Source organism: Pinus tabuliformis, chromosome 8 (assembly GCF_031772625.1).
Source record: "Pinus tabuliformis cultivar Carrire ecotype Pingquan chromosome 8, CPIR1, whole genome shotgun sequence".
NCBI lineage: Eukaryota > Viridiplantae > Streptophyta > Pinopsida > Pinales > Pinaceae > Pinus > Pinus tabuliformis.
The window spans coordinates 1,303,680,753-1,303,698,411 of NC_142294.1; the positions used below are offsets into that span (position 1 = coordinate 1,303,680,753).

Consider the following 17,659-nt stretch of genomic DNA (forward strand, 5'->3'; position numbering starts at 1 on the left):
TGCCTTAAATGAAAAAGAAAGTAGAAAACATCTATCATGCGTAGCAATTCCTCCCCCTCTCTGAAGAATTAACATGCCCTCATGCAATGCTAGAACACAAATTGAGGTGGTTGCTACCATCTGTGGAATGCTATGCTTGGTGTAAAACAACATGGAATAAGGGTGGTGTTGAGAATGAATAAGAATAGCAATGGATGATAAAGAATATGAATGACATGGTCATGAATGAAAGTTATACTTCTCCAAACTGAAAGATGATATGCCGCTGAAAAATGGGAAGTGGTAAAGATGTGGAATAAAGGATGATAAATAATACTCAAAATGGATTTTCGTAAAATTCTCCTAAATTCGTAATAAATCAGAAAATCATGCTATTTTACCTCAAGTTTTACCTCCAAAAAGAAAAATGTGGAATGACATATATGTACTAGCATTTGTTGAAGCTAATGTAGGCAAAGTTGGTGTTGCAAGTGATGCAAAAAGTGGAATCCAGGCAAGCACATCATGTCTGAACAATTGTTTACCTTCGCGAGTTGCTCGAGCCTCTTCTGTTAGTTGCAATAGTGTGGCCCTGCTGCGAATAGAGTTTCCCCCCATACTTTTTGTTCTCCTGTAAACAAATCACTATTTTGCATACAATGTTCTTGAATCCATAGTGTTAGTTTTGAATAGCAACAGATTAAGATGCATGCAAAAATTTGAATCAGAAAAACTTTTGTGTACATGCAATACTAATATTTTGTCAAATCAACAAGTTATGGCAGAGTGCAGTAATCATATCGCATGCTATCCCATAATGCATACATTCCCCTCTCTAATTGGAAAAGGGATTCTATGACCATAAAGCATATGAAAGGTATTGTGGTGACGACAAGGCAAGGGAATGAACAATACAACAGTAAATGAAGCAGAGTACACATATCAATGATAGGACGGTGAGAGTTATGGTTATAATGACAGCAGAGCGTGTAAAGATAGTTATGAATAAGAGATAGGATGCTTTGGATTGATGATAAGTTATGCGAAAAAGAAAAAGGACAGCGATATGCCAAAAAGATGCTTTGTTGACGGTATTCTAGCTGAAAATGATGCGATTGATCTGAAAATAATTTCTCATGCGTAAAGGTTCAAAACAAGGGAAAAAATTAAGGAAATAACTTCTCCGATAAAAAGAAATAATAAGAAAAGGGTATTATAGTAATAATTGACGATAAGATATAACTTCAATATCATAAGCAGAGCCTCTGCTTCCAGTAGGCGTCCACAGCCTTGGCAAGGTTGCTTTTTAACCCATATGAGCCAGGATCCTCAATTTATAAATGGAGAGTTCTAGTGCTGTTCTACAGAAGAGATCAGTGTGCTGGCGTGGTAATCAGATAACCACACTGCCATTCACTGGGATGTAGCAAAAGTGATCAGGCCGTCTCGTGATGAGACCTCCTGTTCCAAGGATAATTTAGCTATCCAATGGATCATAACCCTGGTGTGGTGGCCATAATGGGAATGTCACTTTGTTACAGCCTTATGAACATGGTACGCTGGCTCATAATAAGACCCCCTATCCTCCATTTGCGAACAAAATTTTGTTGTTATTACACATTTTTATGATAAAAAGAGGGAGGCTCAGTACTCCTTAAGAGCAGGGATGGTGGAAGAAGTTGAACATGTCAATAGAAAAAAAATATACCCATAATCTCATTTATTACAGATAGAGAAGATTATGACCAGGAAAGTGGAACCAGCATGGTATTAAGATGATCAATCAATATCATATTCAATAGAAAACAATACAGTAAAGTGGTATATAAATAATTGTGTCCATTTTAAAAATAATCTATCATCAAGGAGTTGTCTTGTTAAAGATCATAACGTGAATGATATTAACTCGCTTCAATAGAATCCATAATTCTTGTCCTCATAAAAGTAGTGTACTTCATGCCATGAAAGGGAATCAGTAAAATGTGGTTGAGATGAACTAGGAATAATCCCACAAGAGGAAGGAAGGGTTTCTCTCGAAAATACTCCCAAAGTGTTGCTCCTTTAAAGGAACATCAAAAACACTAAAAAAAGTGTTGTTTCTTGTAGGGAACAACAAAGAAAATGCATGCCAAAAAGCAAAAATATAAAGGAAAAGGTGTTGTTCCCTATAGGGAACAGCAAAAAATGCATGTGAAAATGTGTTGTTCCCTAAGAGGAATAACAAAATATGCGAGAATGTTGTTCCTTTGAAAAGGAACAGCAAAAATGTGAAAGTACTATTCCTTTGAAAATGAACAACAAAAATGTGAAAGTGGAGAAGTGTTGTTCCTTTCAGAAAGGAACAACAAAAATGTGAAAGTGCAGAAGTGTTGTTCCTTTCAAAAAGGAACAGCAAAACGTGAAAGTGCAGAAGTGTTGTTCTTTTCGGAAAGGAACAACAAAACGTGAAAGTGCAAATGTGTTGTTCCTTTAAAAAGGAACAGCAAAAACATGAAAATGCAGAAGTGTTGTTCCTTAAAAAAGGAACAGCAAAAACGTGAAAGTGCAGAAGTGTTGTTCCTTTAAAAAGGAACAGCAACATGAAAGTGCAGAATGTGAAAGTGCGGAAGTGTTGTTCCTTTCGGAAAGGAACAACAAAAACATGAAAGTGTAGAAGTGTTGTTCCTTTAAAAAGGAACATCAACGTGAAAGTGCAGAAGCGATGTTCCTTTAAAAAGGAACAACAAAAACGTGAAAATGCAGAAGTGTTGTTCCTTTAAAAATGAACAACAACGTGAAAGTGCAGAAGTGTTGTTCCTTTAAAAAGGAACAACAAAAACGTGAAAGTGCAAAAGTGTTGTTCCTTTAAAAAGGAACAACAACGTGAAAGTGCAGAAGTGTTGTTCCTTCAAAAAGGAACAGCAAAATGCACAATCATAAAATGAAAGCACGCAAAGAGTGAATTAGCTGTTCACTGTATTGATGCTGAGGATGGGCTACAATTTGAATGAAGCAACACCTTGTTTCATTAAAATTTCTTTCAAGAATCACTCGTCCATAAATTGACCTTCTTTTTCTCCTAGGACCTGCAAAAAAGCGAGTGTCTACCTGCAATAAAACATTAAATCGTGGAGAAAGAGAGGTGATCGGGCTCCCCTAATCCAAGAATTATGCAAAAAACAACAAGTAGTTACTCTGTATAACAAATCCACGAAGAAAATAGCAAAGTAAAATTTATTTGTCACCCGCGGGAGAGCAATGGTCAACCATACTAACCAGCAGTGTTTTAATCACAACTTCTTTGTTTTTTGTCGAAATTGAGTGATTCCAAACCCAAATGATAGCTAATTCAAAGTTCTATCTCCAATAGAAACAAGTTTTAAAAATTCAATGATATGATATGTCAATTTTAGTTAAAACAACCTGCATAACAGAGTCATTTTCGATTACCCCACTTAGAACAACAATGAATGTTTTAAGCATAGATTCTTCGTTTGATGTCGGATTCGAATGATTCAAATTTAAAATGAAATTAGATTCATTTATTTATCTCCAATAGAAATAGGTTTTGAAGACAAGAAGAATTGATAAGTCAAATACTCTAAGGAACAGCCGGAAAGACAAAGTGTTAAGAGTGCTGATTTACGACAGACAGTCAGTATTTTGATCATAACTTCCTCATAAGATATAAAAAATGAGTGATTCGAATTACCTTGTAAACTATATTCATAGAGGAATATACCATAGAAACAGGTTTTAAAAATTCAATCATTTAGGCCTCCAAAAACCGACTGTCCCAACTCTGTTCCTGAGTTGCCCGCTAGACACCCTGTCAATGTTTTGGTTCTAACTTTTTCGTTTCAAATCCAAATTGAGTGATTCAAATTGGGTTAAAAATTATACATCAAGGGATATTTAGGATAGAAATAGGTTTTAAAAATATTCCCTTTTGGTCCCTCAAAACGTGACTGTCCTGACTGTGTTTTTAGAAATTTCATCAAGCCCACAAGCCAAAAAAAAATGATATTCAAGCATTTTTTTAAATTGGTGATAAAAGTGAATATGAGTGTTTGTAGAACTATTATTTCCATTATAATTCATCTACATACACAAATGAATTAAAAAAATTATCACCGATGTTGATTTCCACAGCGTGTTGCAACAAAAAACAACTAGTTTTACATAAAAGCAAAATGTATTTATTTATGTGCTTATTTATTTATTTATTTACACTAACCTACTTTGATTTGAAAAATAAATATGATTACGTATAAGAGTACTTCCAGTGGAGCCATTTTCAAAATAAGGCTTCAAGTATGTACATACTCAAATTTGAAAAATGCATATTAATAAATATTAGGGTATGAGAAGCCAACTTCCCTTGAAAAAATGGTGTCAAAAATTGTTGAAGTATGGAGTGATGCTGCAAACAAATGATGGAGTGAAACCAATCTTCAATATATCCTTTACTTTCTTGATTTCCCATAGCCATCATACCATGAATTTGTTGAGCTTTTAAAATGACTTGTTGATGCATACTAAAAGAAACCTCATTTTTTTCCATAACCTCTACAATTTTTGAATTTGAAACATTCTGAATCTCATTGTAAGTTTTCTCTAATGGCGCATGTGAGATAGAATGGGTGGGAAGGGTGGGTAAATTTTGCAGTTCAACATTGTAAGCATGTTGTACTGGTTTATTATGGTGAGGGTGTGGAATTAGTTGAGCAGGAAATTGTGTACGGAATGGAGCATTTTGATGATGTAGATGATTGGGTTGAGTGGATGATTTTGATATGCAAGTAGGATGTTGTGGAAGAGTTGGTGAAGAATATGGATGATGTGTTTGTGCTACAAGATGAGGGAGAGTAGTTATGCAATCATAAGGTGAACCATGCCAAACTTGTAGACAAGGTTGATGGTGGTTATATTGACATTGACATGGTTGCCTTAACACATTACTATTCCATAATGAATTATGCAAGTAGGAGAATGGAGAAGAAGTTTTTTGAACCATACTTGTAGGCCATGATTTCCATGCTTTTGACCTTGTTGCAGCTTCCTCATCTCTTTGAAATGATACTTCCATCCTAGATAAGGAAGAACAAATATTTATGGCATGCTCCTTCTGGTAATGAGGGCAAAACACTTCATCAAATTCTTGATTTTTCTGAACCTGCAAAACATCCAATTGTGAATTCAGAGAGCTAATAAAATCAAATTTCAAATTTTCAAATAAAACATTGATTTTAGCTCTTATGTCTCCTATTCTTGTAGCAGATTTGGAAAAAAAAGAACAAACATCTCTAGAATTCTTACCAGCCTTGGAGATTCCTCTTGAATACCTTATGCACAATTCACAAACATCATCATATGACAACTGAAAAACATCACCTTTTTCTATCAGATTTAAGAGTTCTAAAAATTCATCTTTGATTCCTTTAAGTAGGAGTGTTTTTAAGATCTCTTTTTCCAAATGCTTATATTTTGATTTTTGAAGGTTATATTGAAATCACTCTACATAGTCCTCCAAGCTTTCATCTTCCCCTTGTATCATATTGAAAATATATTCATTGGATTTGCAATAGTCTTGGTACTTCTTCAAGAATATGTTCTTCATATCCTCCCATGTTTGGACACAGTTCCCATCTAGGCTCATGAACCATCGGCGAGCTGCTCCTTTTAGAGTAAGAGGAAACACTTTCAACCTTTGATCATTAGTACAATAATCATATCCTCTACAAAGTACTTCAAACTCAAATAAGAATGTATCTGGATCCTCATTTGTCAAACCATGAAAATTTAGTAGAGAAGATGGGGGAATTATGTGCATTTGTGTCACTCCTCCTAGATCTTTGATAGGAAATTCAAAAGTAGAAATGTGAGCCATTTCTTACCATAATAGAAGATGTTCTTCATGTGTTTCTTTGAGGCTCCTTCTTGAAATGTTCCTGTCAATTGGTTAGTGAAATGGGTGGTGCTTACATCACCACTTGAGTGAAATCATGAGATTTGTATTTCAAATTTTCTATTTTTTTCTTTGCTATTCACACAGAAATTCAAACATTTATTTCTACCCTAAGTTCTTTAACAATTATGTTGGAAAGCGGGTGGGGGAGCAGGGCTTCTACATGCTCCGTACGCAGGTTCTTACCTTCCGTTTTTAATACCTAATTATTTCCTAACAGGCACTCATCAAATGCACACTACTTTTTAGAAATGGCTACACTCTCCCCGGCAACGGCGCCAAAATGTTGAGTGATAAAAGGTGTCTTTTTAACTCCTAATTATCTTCACATTAATTGTCAACCCAAGGACGACTTTTTATTTCAAGAGTGTACTCAGTCTGAGGCGACTATTTACTCAAGAGTAATGTTATGAAAGATGTAGTACAGTGTTCAAAATACAAGAGTAAACGGATGCTCAAAATGAGATCTACTTATAGCGAAGCACTTTAAGACTTAAATCATGCATTCAGAAAACTACAGCAAATTATCAGTCAAGGGTACAGTAACGGTAACTCATCCGTTTGTAAACTGATGTAATTAAAGATAATCAAGGAAAAGATCATCAACCTGGGAACTAGACAACAAATGTCAACGCTCAATATAGTCTCACATTGTTCTGCACACCAAAGCAACGATAATACAAATAACAGGAAATGGAACAACAACTAGAAAATAGAACAACAACTAGTTCTTATAAATAAGATTGAACAACAAAACCTTAGTCTAAAGAAATAAATGTAGCAATTGTATCCTACAGGAATCAAATAACAACCTTTACTCTAAGGATAAATCAGACAGCAAACAGAAATAGAATGGAAACTAATTAGAAATGAAATATAGAACAACACTTAAGATCAAATATAAATGTAAAATGAACTAAGATAAATAACACACACGACACGCTTAATATTAAGAGAAACAGTAATCTAACTTCAATACCACAAATATCAATCTCAGTTATAAAGAATAACGATTGTAATTCGTAATGGAACAACAATGTCAGTTGAACAACAATCGCGATTAAGTGTAAACCATAGATGAATATAGTAATACTAACTTATGAATGTCACAACACGGTTACTCTGCAATTGAATAGAAATAGCATTCTGTAAGGACCAATAACGTTATATCAATGATTAAAGGAACAGTAATGCGTTACAAAGTCAGAATGAACAATACGACATTCTTTTCATAGAGAACGATATTACTCAGTTGAACATAAATCGAATATAACAGAACCGTGATGTAAAATAACAAAACACATTAGATTACCGAACAAAGCTGATAATGAAAACTACGCACAAACTAAAGATAATGGTACAGGAGCGAGTGTTGCACTAGGGCCGGGCCCTTAGCCTCCAGGGACACACTGCTTGAGATTACTCCAGGATCAAAGATGGAACAACAACCAGATTTATATTAAAACATCAAAGCAAAGTTACAGTGGATCACTTCTCAACGAGAGTTGATGAGGAATTGTATAATTACAACAAGAAATCTCATCTCTCAGCCATTGTCCATTCTCTTCGCCATCTTCAATTCTGAATCTCTCCTTTCTAAATCTCTAATTCTCAAATCATAATTCTAAATTTTCCATCCCCTTCTCTGATCTTTGTTCTGATTTGAATACATAGAGAGCAGAGCGCAGTTACAACTGTGATGATTACAACATGATTTCTATTACAAAATTGGATTGTTTTTAACCAATTGATCAACAAGAAAATATATTTCCATCCATCTTTCAACAAGAGCAAGGTGAATTTGGCTTTGCAGCTGAGATTTGGAGGACGGCCGCAACAACAAATCTGAGAGAATCGTGCTCAAAGAACCCTGCGTTTCTCTTAATACAAGCTGAATTTAGGCAAACCATTCTTTGAAAAAGTTAATTTGATCCGTTCTGGACAAAACCCATGTTCCATATTTTCCAGATTCTTCTTCATTTGCCCAGAATCTCATCCACAAAACTGTCACTTCTTATTCCAGCGAATTTCTGAGTTGGGACATTTAATGATCAAATCTTCAATCTGAAAATTATCTTGGAGGTTAAAAATGATGAGTAATGTTACGACCAATTTATTAATAAACCATCATTGATAAAATCATGCATAATCATCAATTTATTAAAAATAAAGGAGAATAAATAATATTTTTACATAAGAGCATAAATCATTATGAAATGGATTTATATAATAAATTATAATAAATGACATGATAAAGAAGAGTAAAAATGGATGAAATAAGTGTTAAAAAGTGATAATAATCATGGCATATTAATGGCCCAACACCAATGATAATGAAAGGGCTGAAACATGCAATGATTAAATTGGTCATAGTTCTACTTAATAAGTTGGTATTCAATAAAAGAAAACAAACTTTTAGAAAATGTGTCAGTTAATGAGTGCTAACTGGATGGAAAAGTTAAATCACGAGAATCCATTATTCTATGAAATTCGCTTGCCACAATTCAACCCCAGGGAAGCAGCTTACATAATGCCATTTCAAGGTCAAAATCATCACAACTTTCATTTCTCGGCTGATTTGAATGGAAAATATCATGAGAAAGAGCGTGGAAGCTGGCAGGAATGTCAAACAGCTACTCTCCTAGCAGATGAGGACGAGAAGAAATTCGCAATAAAGCTCATAATGGTGTCCGATATCATGCTCTTTTGCTTCTGCTATAGATTTGTTTTTTCCCTTAAACACAGTTCTCCAGTAAGTGGCTTCCTCAAAGACTCAAATGCAATCCAGCTGACCATGTCTCCAATCACCAGATCAAACCAAACTTTTAGCTCCTCACAGCCACCAACCAAGAAGCTAATCAACAGTTGAGCACTGTGGCTTTTGAACTCAAAATTTTACTCTCCACCCCTAAAGAGCATCTGACACAGTTCAGCTGGAAGCTGAAATCTAAATCTCTGCAGCTAAGTTGAATTTTTCTTCAAACATACAGTAAGATGCCCATGAAATGCTAGTCACTGTAGCTCAAACCATTCACAGCAGAGTTTTCAACCTTCAGCGACTAGTAGTGATAGGTTAGCACTCTGGAACTTAGCATTGATAAAAGGGTTTTCGAGACTCTCCATAAGAACAAGAAGAAATCTCTCCACTCTTGGTAGATGATTTGTCAGATCTCAACATAGGTGGAATCAATGTGCAAGCATGCAGAGAAGAATCTGAACCGGCTGTGCTCTTCACTTCGGCATTATATGAAGAAACTTTCTTCTGCAATTGAAGATCATCATATGAGGGTCTTATCTTTGGAGCACTGGACAAGCATATTTTAGCCTTGGCAGACTCTGTAGAGTTCATGTAATTAGGCCTTCCCACACTCTCATTTGATGTCTGCAGAGTATTTCCAGATTTTGGAGTACATGATCCCCTTGTAATTGTTGAGCTCTCATCATATTGGATATCAGAGCTAGGGTTTGAAGATGATCTACCAGTAGGATGACTGGAAACCGCTGAAGGTGGTTTTGCAGCAACACGAACCCTAATATTGTTTCTGCGAACTTTAACTTTTCCTAGTTCATGAGATTTCCTCAGATTCTCTCCAATTCATCATAGCTTTTGAGAGACTGAATTTCACAAGCATCCATTTCGGCTTGTTCCATGAGTCTTTTCTCCCAAGGCTTTGTAGCCATCCAGCGTTCTAACCAGCTCCAACCCCAGCTATTTTTGTCTGGCTCAATTCTAGCATAATTCATGTTTGTTTTCGAATTGCTTCTCCATTGCTGAAAACTAATTCAACACCCATAAAAGTTACTAGTATATAAATTTAAAAATGTCAACCTGGCATCTACATCTAAGGTCTTGTGTAGAGGATTCTACCACAGCATTTAAAATCTGCCAAAAATAGAGTGTTCAATCAAGGACTTATACAAATGAATTTTCAAGTGACTTTTATGCATTGAACATAGTTATGTACATGATGGGAGAGAGCATAAGCAATTTCTCTCTCACGTTTGATTGCACCCTCTTGTCTCATTTGTAGTTTTGCACGAACTTCTTCAAGCGTTCCTTGACTATCACACCACCCCTCCTGAAACAAGCAAATGCACTTCTAAAACAAAATGGATAACAGAGCCAGTTTTTTGCAAGTTAAAACATAAAATATTTTTAGGTTATCAGAATTATTCCGGCAATTCCACATCACAAAGATATTACTATTGTAGTATAAGTGATGGGATTGTCAGAAATTGAAATTTAGCATATCTAGAAACAAAGGGAAAGAAACTGGTAATAAAAACTGAGATCGTTTTAGACCTATGATAAAGAAGTATCTATATGAGGTATGATCTAGTCCACTGCACAAGGGTCATGAAAAGCAATATGGCTAGGAAAAGTCTACAGAAAGGGCAGCTACTTTTCTTCATGAGTAGTGTTGGTTTGGTGTCTGAGCACAAATCAGAACAGGGGCCTGAAGCGTTTGTTCAGGAAATTTTCATGATAAGAGTGTACACGATGATGATTATGATTTGCTTGTGGTTTTGTATATATCTTAAACTACAGTTGACATATGGTAATCCGACACTCACAGGATTTAGCACTCCGATCTATTGTGTGCATAAAGTAAGATACTAAACCATAGTGGCTAGAGTGTTAAAATACCTCAGATTCTCGCAGTTTGTTTTGGCGAATTCAATGTTCATCAATCATTTTTTGCATAGCTAAGCCTTCAGTCGACATCCCGACACGACGAGCTCTTACACGGGCCTAAACTCTAACAAGTGCTTGCATGCACCTCAAGGTAACTGCTGCTTGTTTCCTTACCTGACGACCTCGAAACAATGCTTGTAATCTCACAAACCCTTTCAGCGCTCGCAGTTCCCTCCTGGCTTGTAAAACCCAAACCAAAGCCAATGGATTGAACACAGTCATCTCTCAAAACAACCAACCATACAATCTATAGAGGCTCGTGCATGAAGAATGGTTACCAAAAATCCTCGAAAAGCAGTCTGTATGTGAATGGCGGCCCGTTCTTCTCTGACAACCTTGAAGTCTTTAGGAGGAGCCCTCACAATAGTGGCCACTGCAGCATTATAAGCATCTGCAGTAGCAGATATAACTTCAGATGTCTCCCCGTTTGAATTTACCCTCTTATGGAAACTTCCTTCATTTCTCCCCTTGGATTCATGGTCACCAGAAATTTTCCACAGGCCCCATTTTCTGGACTTTACATTGGTGAGCTTTTTCTGTGCATGTTACAACAAAGTCAATAAGCTTGCTTCCGCTAAATGAATGAACTTAGAAAAATATTCCTACATAGCTAATGACTGGAAAAATAATGAAGTAGCACAAAAGATGGGTGAGATGCAATTTCCCAGGTAAGGAAATGCATATGTTATTAGGGTCCACTGATAACCTAAGATGATGAGCAAGACTACAAAAAGTTACATGAGCAGAGTATGCAAAGGTAGTGCTGCAAAAATTTACATGAACATAGTATGAAAAGGTCATGCATAGAGCATCTCCCACAAAGTAAGACATGAGAGAGGTACAGGAAGGTATAAAGCATGAAAAATTTAAGAAATAAACAGGAAAAGATCATGAGAAAGAGCGTGGAAGCTGGCAGGAATGTCAAACAGCTACTCTCTTAGTAGATGAGGCGGAGAAGAAATTTGCAATAAAGCTCATATTGGTGTCTGATAGAGGTTGCTGGACCCTATGTATTTGATTAATAGCCTAAATTCTTCTGGTCACAAGAGAGTTTTTGGTCTGAGATGTCTCAGGGAAAAACTACTAACAATCCTCCTCCTGGCCCTCCACATCCTCCTAGCACTCCTCCTCCTGCAGAAAAATCCACCCTCCGCGGCCCTCTTCATCCTTCTGGCCCTCCTCCTCTAGAAAAATCTTGTGCAGCAAAGGCATTCACCCTTGGCCCTCGTTTGCAGTGAACGAGCTATCTGTGTGCGCACGACGGGCCAGCTAGGTAGACGAACAGACTGGGCTTCGTTTAATTAATTTTTTAACTAATAACTATTTTTTAATGATTTCTTTGGATGGCAGATAATTGTTGAATCGTCTAATAATATATCTAACAGTTAAGATTAGGACAGAAAGGTATTTAGGGGAGTTCATTTCAGAGGGAAACACCTTACAACGTAATTAAATACTTATCTGCTTAGGTTTAAACTTCCAAGGAAAATCAATAGAGGATTAAGATCACACCTCATGACCATGAGAATGGTACCTTTACCGGTTCTCCCCCCATTCCATATTCCACTTCTAGAACAATTTTCAAATCAAGAACCTTCACAAGTTCACCCAAGACCATTTAGTCCCAACCAGCTACAACCTAGGGAATTCATCCTGAGCACTTAGGTTTCAAATGGAGTTTCACTGAACAAACAGCTCAGGAACTCTAGCATTGGCAGCGTCCTGCATCCCTCTGGAAGCGTCCTGCCTCCCTATGGCAATGTCCTCCTAGAGGGTTTGGGCTATTTGTCTCTCCCCTTTCAGACTCTCTTCCCCTTTCCCCAAACTAAGATGATTTATCTCTAGGAATGGGAGTAATTGTCTCTACTTTTCTGGTAAGTGAAACTTTCACTTAGTGACTTTTCCTCATAATTTCCCTCACCGCCTTAACCAACTTATTAATTTTTAAAATAAATTTAAACATTAAAATTTCTCACTATGCCTTCCACATAGTTGATAGTCTTCCAAGTTACTTGTAGTAAAAGTAAAGAAAATAATTACTTTTCATTGAGGGGTGTTACATTATCTTGGGTATTTCATTGCTAATTCTTCTATTGCAAGATGAGACTCTCGAGCATATTTTTGACCTTTGTAGTGGTCATATTTCTAGGTAGTGTTTCAGTTGCAAAGAAGAAGGTGACCATGAATGAGATGGTGATGAATGCGAGAAGATATCTGCGAGAGGTGGGTGGTTACAATATCATCGCCACATCTATGGAATCTTCGTAGGTGAAATCTTGTTTCCCACACACTGCATGTTTTCCCTCATCGATGATGCCCTTAAGAATTTGTTTCTTCCATCGTGGTTCATGATGGATCTCCTCCACTACCACACCTCCACCCACAGGTTTCTCTAGAAAAAAATTTCTGCCATGCAACTCGGCTCCTGCATATGCACGTACTCCATAACAAGAACCTAGTGGTCACGAGCAACGTGAATGGGGCTATGGCCATCAACAGAGTGCTTGTAACTCACCCCGACATCTACACCCAAGCCACCTTCACTATCCATGACGTGACCCGGACATTCTTCGACCCAAATTCCTGCAAGACAAGTTTGGAGAGCCTAGGACTCCATGGCGATAGGGTAATGTATTGTTTCTAAGTTACTCCACAAATGCATATGTAGAATGTTATGCACTATGAAAAAACCTATGACAATTGGTTGTGGTCCATTAAGAAAATATCCCTTTAAGAAAACAATGTCATCCAAAATCTACTATTGAAGCAATCAATATACAACAAAAGTAGGATTCTTCTAATTTTTCATCCTTTGGGTCTAGTTCAACTTGATGCAGAGTAATAATACATTGTCTTGATTTACAACAATTATAGATAATTTCATAAATTAGATAATCATCAATAATAGGGAATACAAATGAGAATAATAATACAACATACATTTTGAATGCCACCATATTAGACATATGCAAAACAAGTTATTAAATGCCCTTCATAAACCAACATAGAATGCCTAAAATGAGGCAAAGGTAATATGTACATGTTGTTTCCTCTTAGTAAAAATTACCCATTCTAGAAAATCAAAATTTCTTCACAATATTTTTAAATATTTCATTGGTAGAATAAGTGGTAAATTATATCTCAGTCAACTTTCATCATTTCAATGTTTCAATTATTTATTTTAATTTTGTATTACCAACTTAGCACAAACACACTAAACAACCTAAATCTAATAAAATAATTATTATTTCAAATCAAAGTACAATTTTCCAATTTATTAATCCTATCGGCCTCTGTTTGCACCTTTGGGGAATTTCTAGTATATATATTTGATTACATTCAGAATTGCATTGTCTTTGTTTTTAGGTGTATCTTTTCTGTAATGTTCGCAGTTCGAGCTCGAGTAGCTATGTATTCATTTCTAAATTGATAAATATCAAAGTAATATGTTTGCACTATAAATGAGTAATATCATCAAATTATCTTCAAATAATGGAGTTTTAATGTCTATTGTATATTATTAAAGTCCCAAAGATAATGGAGTTTTGATATGTATGTAATATTATTAAATTCCAAATTCAATTGAATTTTGCTTGGATATGTAAACTTTATTTTATACCTTAGGAAATCAGGTTTTTTTTATGTTGATAGATATTTTCATATTGAAACTAGGCATATTAATCATTTTCTTAATTACAGATTCCAATCTTAAGATTGAGAATAAAATATTTGGTATATTCTAGTCATCTCTAAATCAACTAATAGATTTCTCAACAATTACTTACTTATTTCTTGTCTAAATCCAATGTCTAAACCATATTTATTTAATTTTTTTACAAAAAAAGTTAAAAATTCATTGTATGAGTTGTTTATCACCACAGATGATGATTTGAGAAAATGAAATTAATTAAAGAAAAAATTATGAAGCGTACATTGGATGTATCATTTCTTTACAGTAATTTTTTTTCTACTGAACTAAGGTGACTTGGATCAAACAAGAAGAAACGAAAAACCATTTTTCTTTAGCTTGTGAAACATGGCATCTTCACTTGTGTTCCCTGCACTTATGGCTTCATTAGATCTTTTTAAAACTTGGTTCTTGCACTTATAAACACCTTATTGTTGGAATTTTCCTCCACTCGTGGAACAAAATAATCCCAATTGACTCCTTAAATTCAATAATTCAAATCAAATCACTTTTTGTAAAATGGATAGGAGCCTATGGGAGTTGGTTGACAATAGATGATTGTTTGTGGTATTAGAGTGGGGTCTCATATGACATGATAAGTTAAAGCCTCACATTTTTGCATCTCCCTCTTTCGTCAAATGTTTGTAGCAAGTGCTAAGGCTCTGGTCAAGGTCAAATATCATCCTACTCTTGTGTTGGCATATTTAGGGCGAAGACACTTGAGACATGTAGGTTTAGTTAGCCTGTATGATGAGACGAAGTGTAATTATATTTTTTTTTTCAACAATATTTTTGGTGTCTTTGAGATTAGTCATGGAACCACATGCCTCGATAAGGAATGTTTGGGCACAATCACGTAAGCTAGATAGTAGGTCAGGAGATCTAGTCTCAATGACTGAAAGGTGACAATATTAAACCCTTACCACCACACAACATGCAAGAACAAATGGACATGGGTTATGAGTGAGAAATTTTGGTATACGATATGATGGTATGTCTTCTTTGCAATTCTATAAGAATGGAAAAAAATTGAGGTTCCAAGAGAAACTTATCGTACCATTCCCAAACTTGTTTAGTTTTTACATTTTCTCATGAACACACCTATACAACATGTTGCATCTCCAAAATTTCAAATATGATGATGAAATTTATACCGAAGGTACTTTAGTATTTTATTTCAAAGTGCTATAAATTTCGTAGTATAAAATTTCTCTAAGAAAGGTTATAACAAAAATATCAATATGTCTTATCTAAAATTGATTTTTGAACTAGTTACCAACCCTACCCTCCATAGGTGGTATATTTGAAAGTATAATTAATATGTACTTGAAAATTCACCACATGTATCTCGATATATTTCCTTAGTTTCACAAACAATTTGATATTTGAAGTTTTTCAAGAAAAATGTTGTAGTAAAATTACCAAGATGATGCATTGGAAAGTGATTTCAAGATAACCTTACACCTACATAAATACGAACCTTCACTAGTTTACTACCCTTCATCTTAAACCTCTGCAGTATTGTTTGAACATACTTCCCATGGTTTAACCAGAGCTTCCTCTTTTCCCGATCTCATTTAATTTCCATGCCCAAAATATAGTTTGCAGCACCAAGATATTTCATGTTGAATTTGGAGGACAATTGGGTCTTCAAATCCTGGATAATTTCTTTGTTATTTCCAACTAGCAACATATCATTCACGTACAAGACCAGATAAATAAGACTGCCATGAATTAATTTAAAATACACATAGTGATATGCTTTTCTTCTAGTGAAGCCAAGTCCCCATATAAACGTATCAAATTTCTGATACCACATCCTCGGTGATTGTTTTAACCCATACAAAGACATTTTTAACTTGCATACCAGTTCTTTCTTACCCTTCACCACAAATCCTTAAGGTTTCTTCATGTAGATCTCTTCTTCCACATCCCTATGAAGAAATGTTGTCTTCACATCCATCTGTTCTACCTCAAAATCAAAAGTAGCAACAACAGATAAAGTAATTTATAGAAGCTACCTTGGCAACAAGAGAAAAATATCACCCAAATCAATTCCTGATACCTTGGAATAACCTTTTGCTACCAACTGAGCTTTGTATTTCTCTACCTTGCTTTCTACATTCACCTTCTTCTTAAACACCAATTTGTTTCCAATTGGTTTCCGTTGAGCCGACAACTCCACCAGATCCCAAGCCTCATTTTGCAAAGATGGCATTTCATCAACCATGGCATCTTTGCATCTTTCCAGAGTTTTCCATTATCTGAATCTACTGCTTCCCTCACAGTTCTGGGATCATCACCAGTAATAGATAAAGAAAAATTTGAATAGAAAGTAGATGGAATTCTTTCTCGAATTGATCTTCTCACAGCTGTAGTTTGTGGCTCTTCATATTTAGATTCCTCTTCTGCTGTAGATTCTGATTCTTCCTCCTTTAGCTAACTCTCTCTTCTTAGGTTACTTTGATAGGACTTCATGTTTAATAACATCTTTCACCTCTCTAAACACCACATCTTGGTTGTACACAACCTTCTTTGTTTCTGTGTTCCAAATCTTATAACCTTTTAAACCATCCTTATACCCAATAAAGATGCACCTTTCAGATTTACTATCCAGCTTTGTTATTTTCTCCTTTGGAACATGTACATATGCATCACATCCAAATACCCTTAGATGTGAAAGAGAAGGTTTATTACCAATCCATACCTCTTGTGGAGCCTTATCCTCCAACATTGATGAAGGTGATCTATTGACCAGGTAACACGCAATCTCCATCGCCTCTGCCCAAAATTCCTATCCTAACCCAACGCCACTGAGCATGCTTCTTGCATTTTCCATCAACGCCCTGTTCATTCTTTCTGCAACTCCATTTTTCTGAGGTGTGTATGGAGTAGTCTTTTGTCGTGCTATACAACACTTTTTACAAAACTCTTCAAATTATTTCTTGCAAAATTCTCCACTATTATCTGTGCTTAACACCTTTATCTTCTTCTCTGTCTGTTTTTTCACCAGAGCCTTAAATTCTTTAAACTTGTCAAAGACTTCAAATTTTTTATTGAGGAAATATATCCATGTATTCCTTAGAAAGTCATCTATAAATGATACATAGTGCACAGACTTACCCAGTGATGGAATTGACATAGGTCCAAACATATCACTGTGAACAAGCTCTAATATTCGTTTCACCCTCTTACCAGAGGGGAAACTCACCCGATTCTTCTTCCCATATACACAATTTTCATAGAAATCAAAATTCAGAGAGAAATTAGACATACCTTCTACCATACCATTACCATGAAGTATTAGAAGTCCTTTCTCTCCAATATGTCCAAGCCTTTCATGCCATAA

At 35.6% G+C, this 17,659-nt stretch overlaps 1 pseudogene; it reads right to left on the reverse strand.

The window, feature by feature from the left end:
- Window positions 1-9,014: 9,014 nt before the first annotated feature.
- The window catches only part of LOC149240249 (protein IQ-DOMAIN 6-like), a 15,394-nt pseudogene continuing 6,749 nt past the window's right edge, over window positions 9,015-17,659 (reverse strand).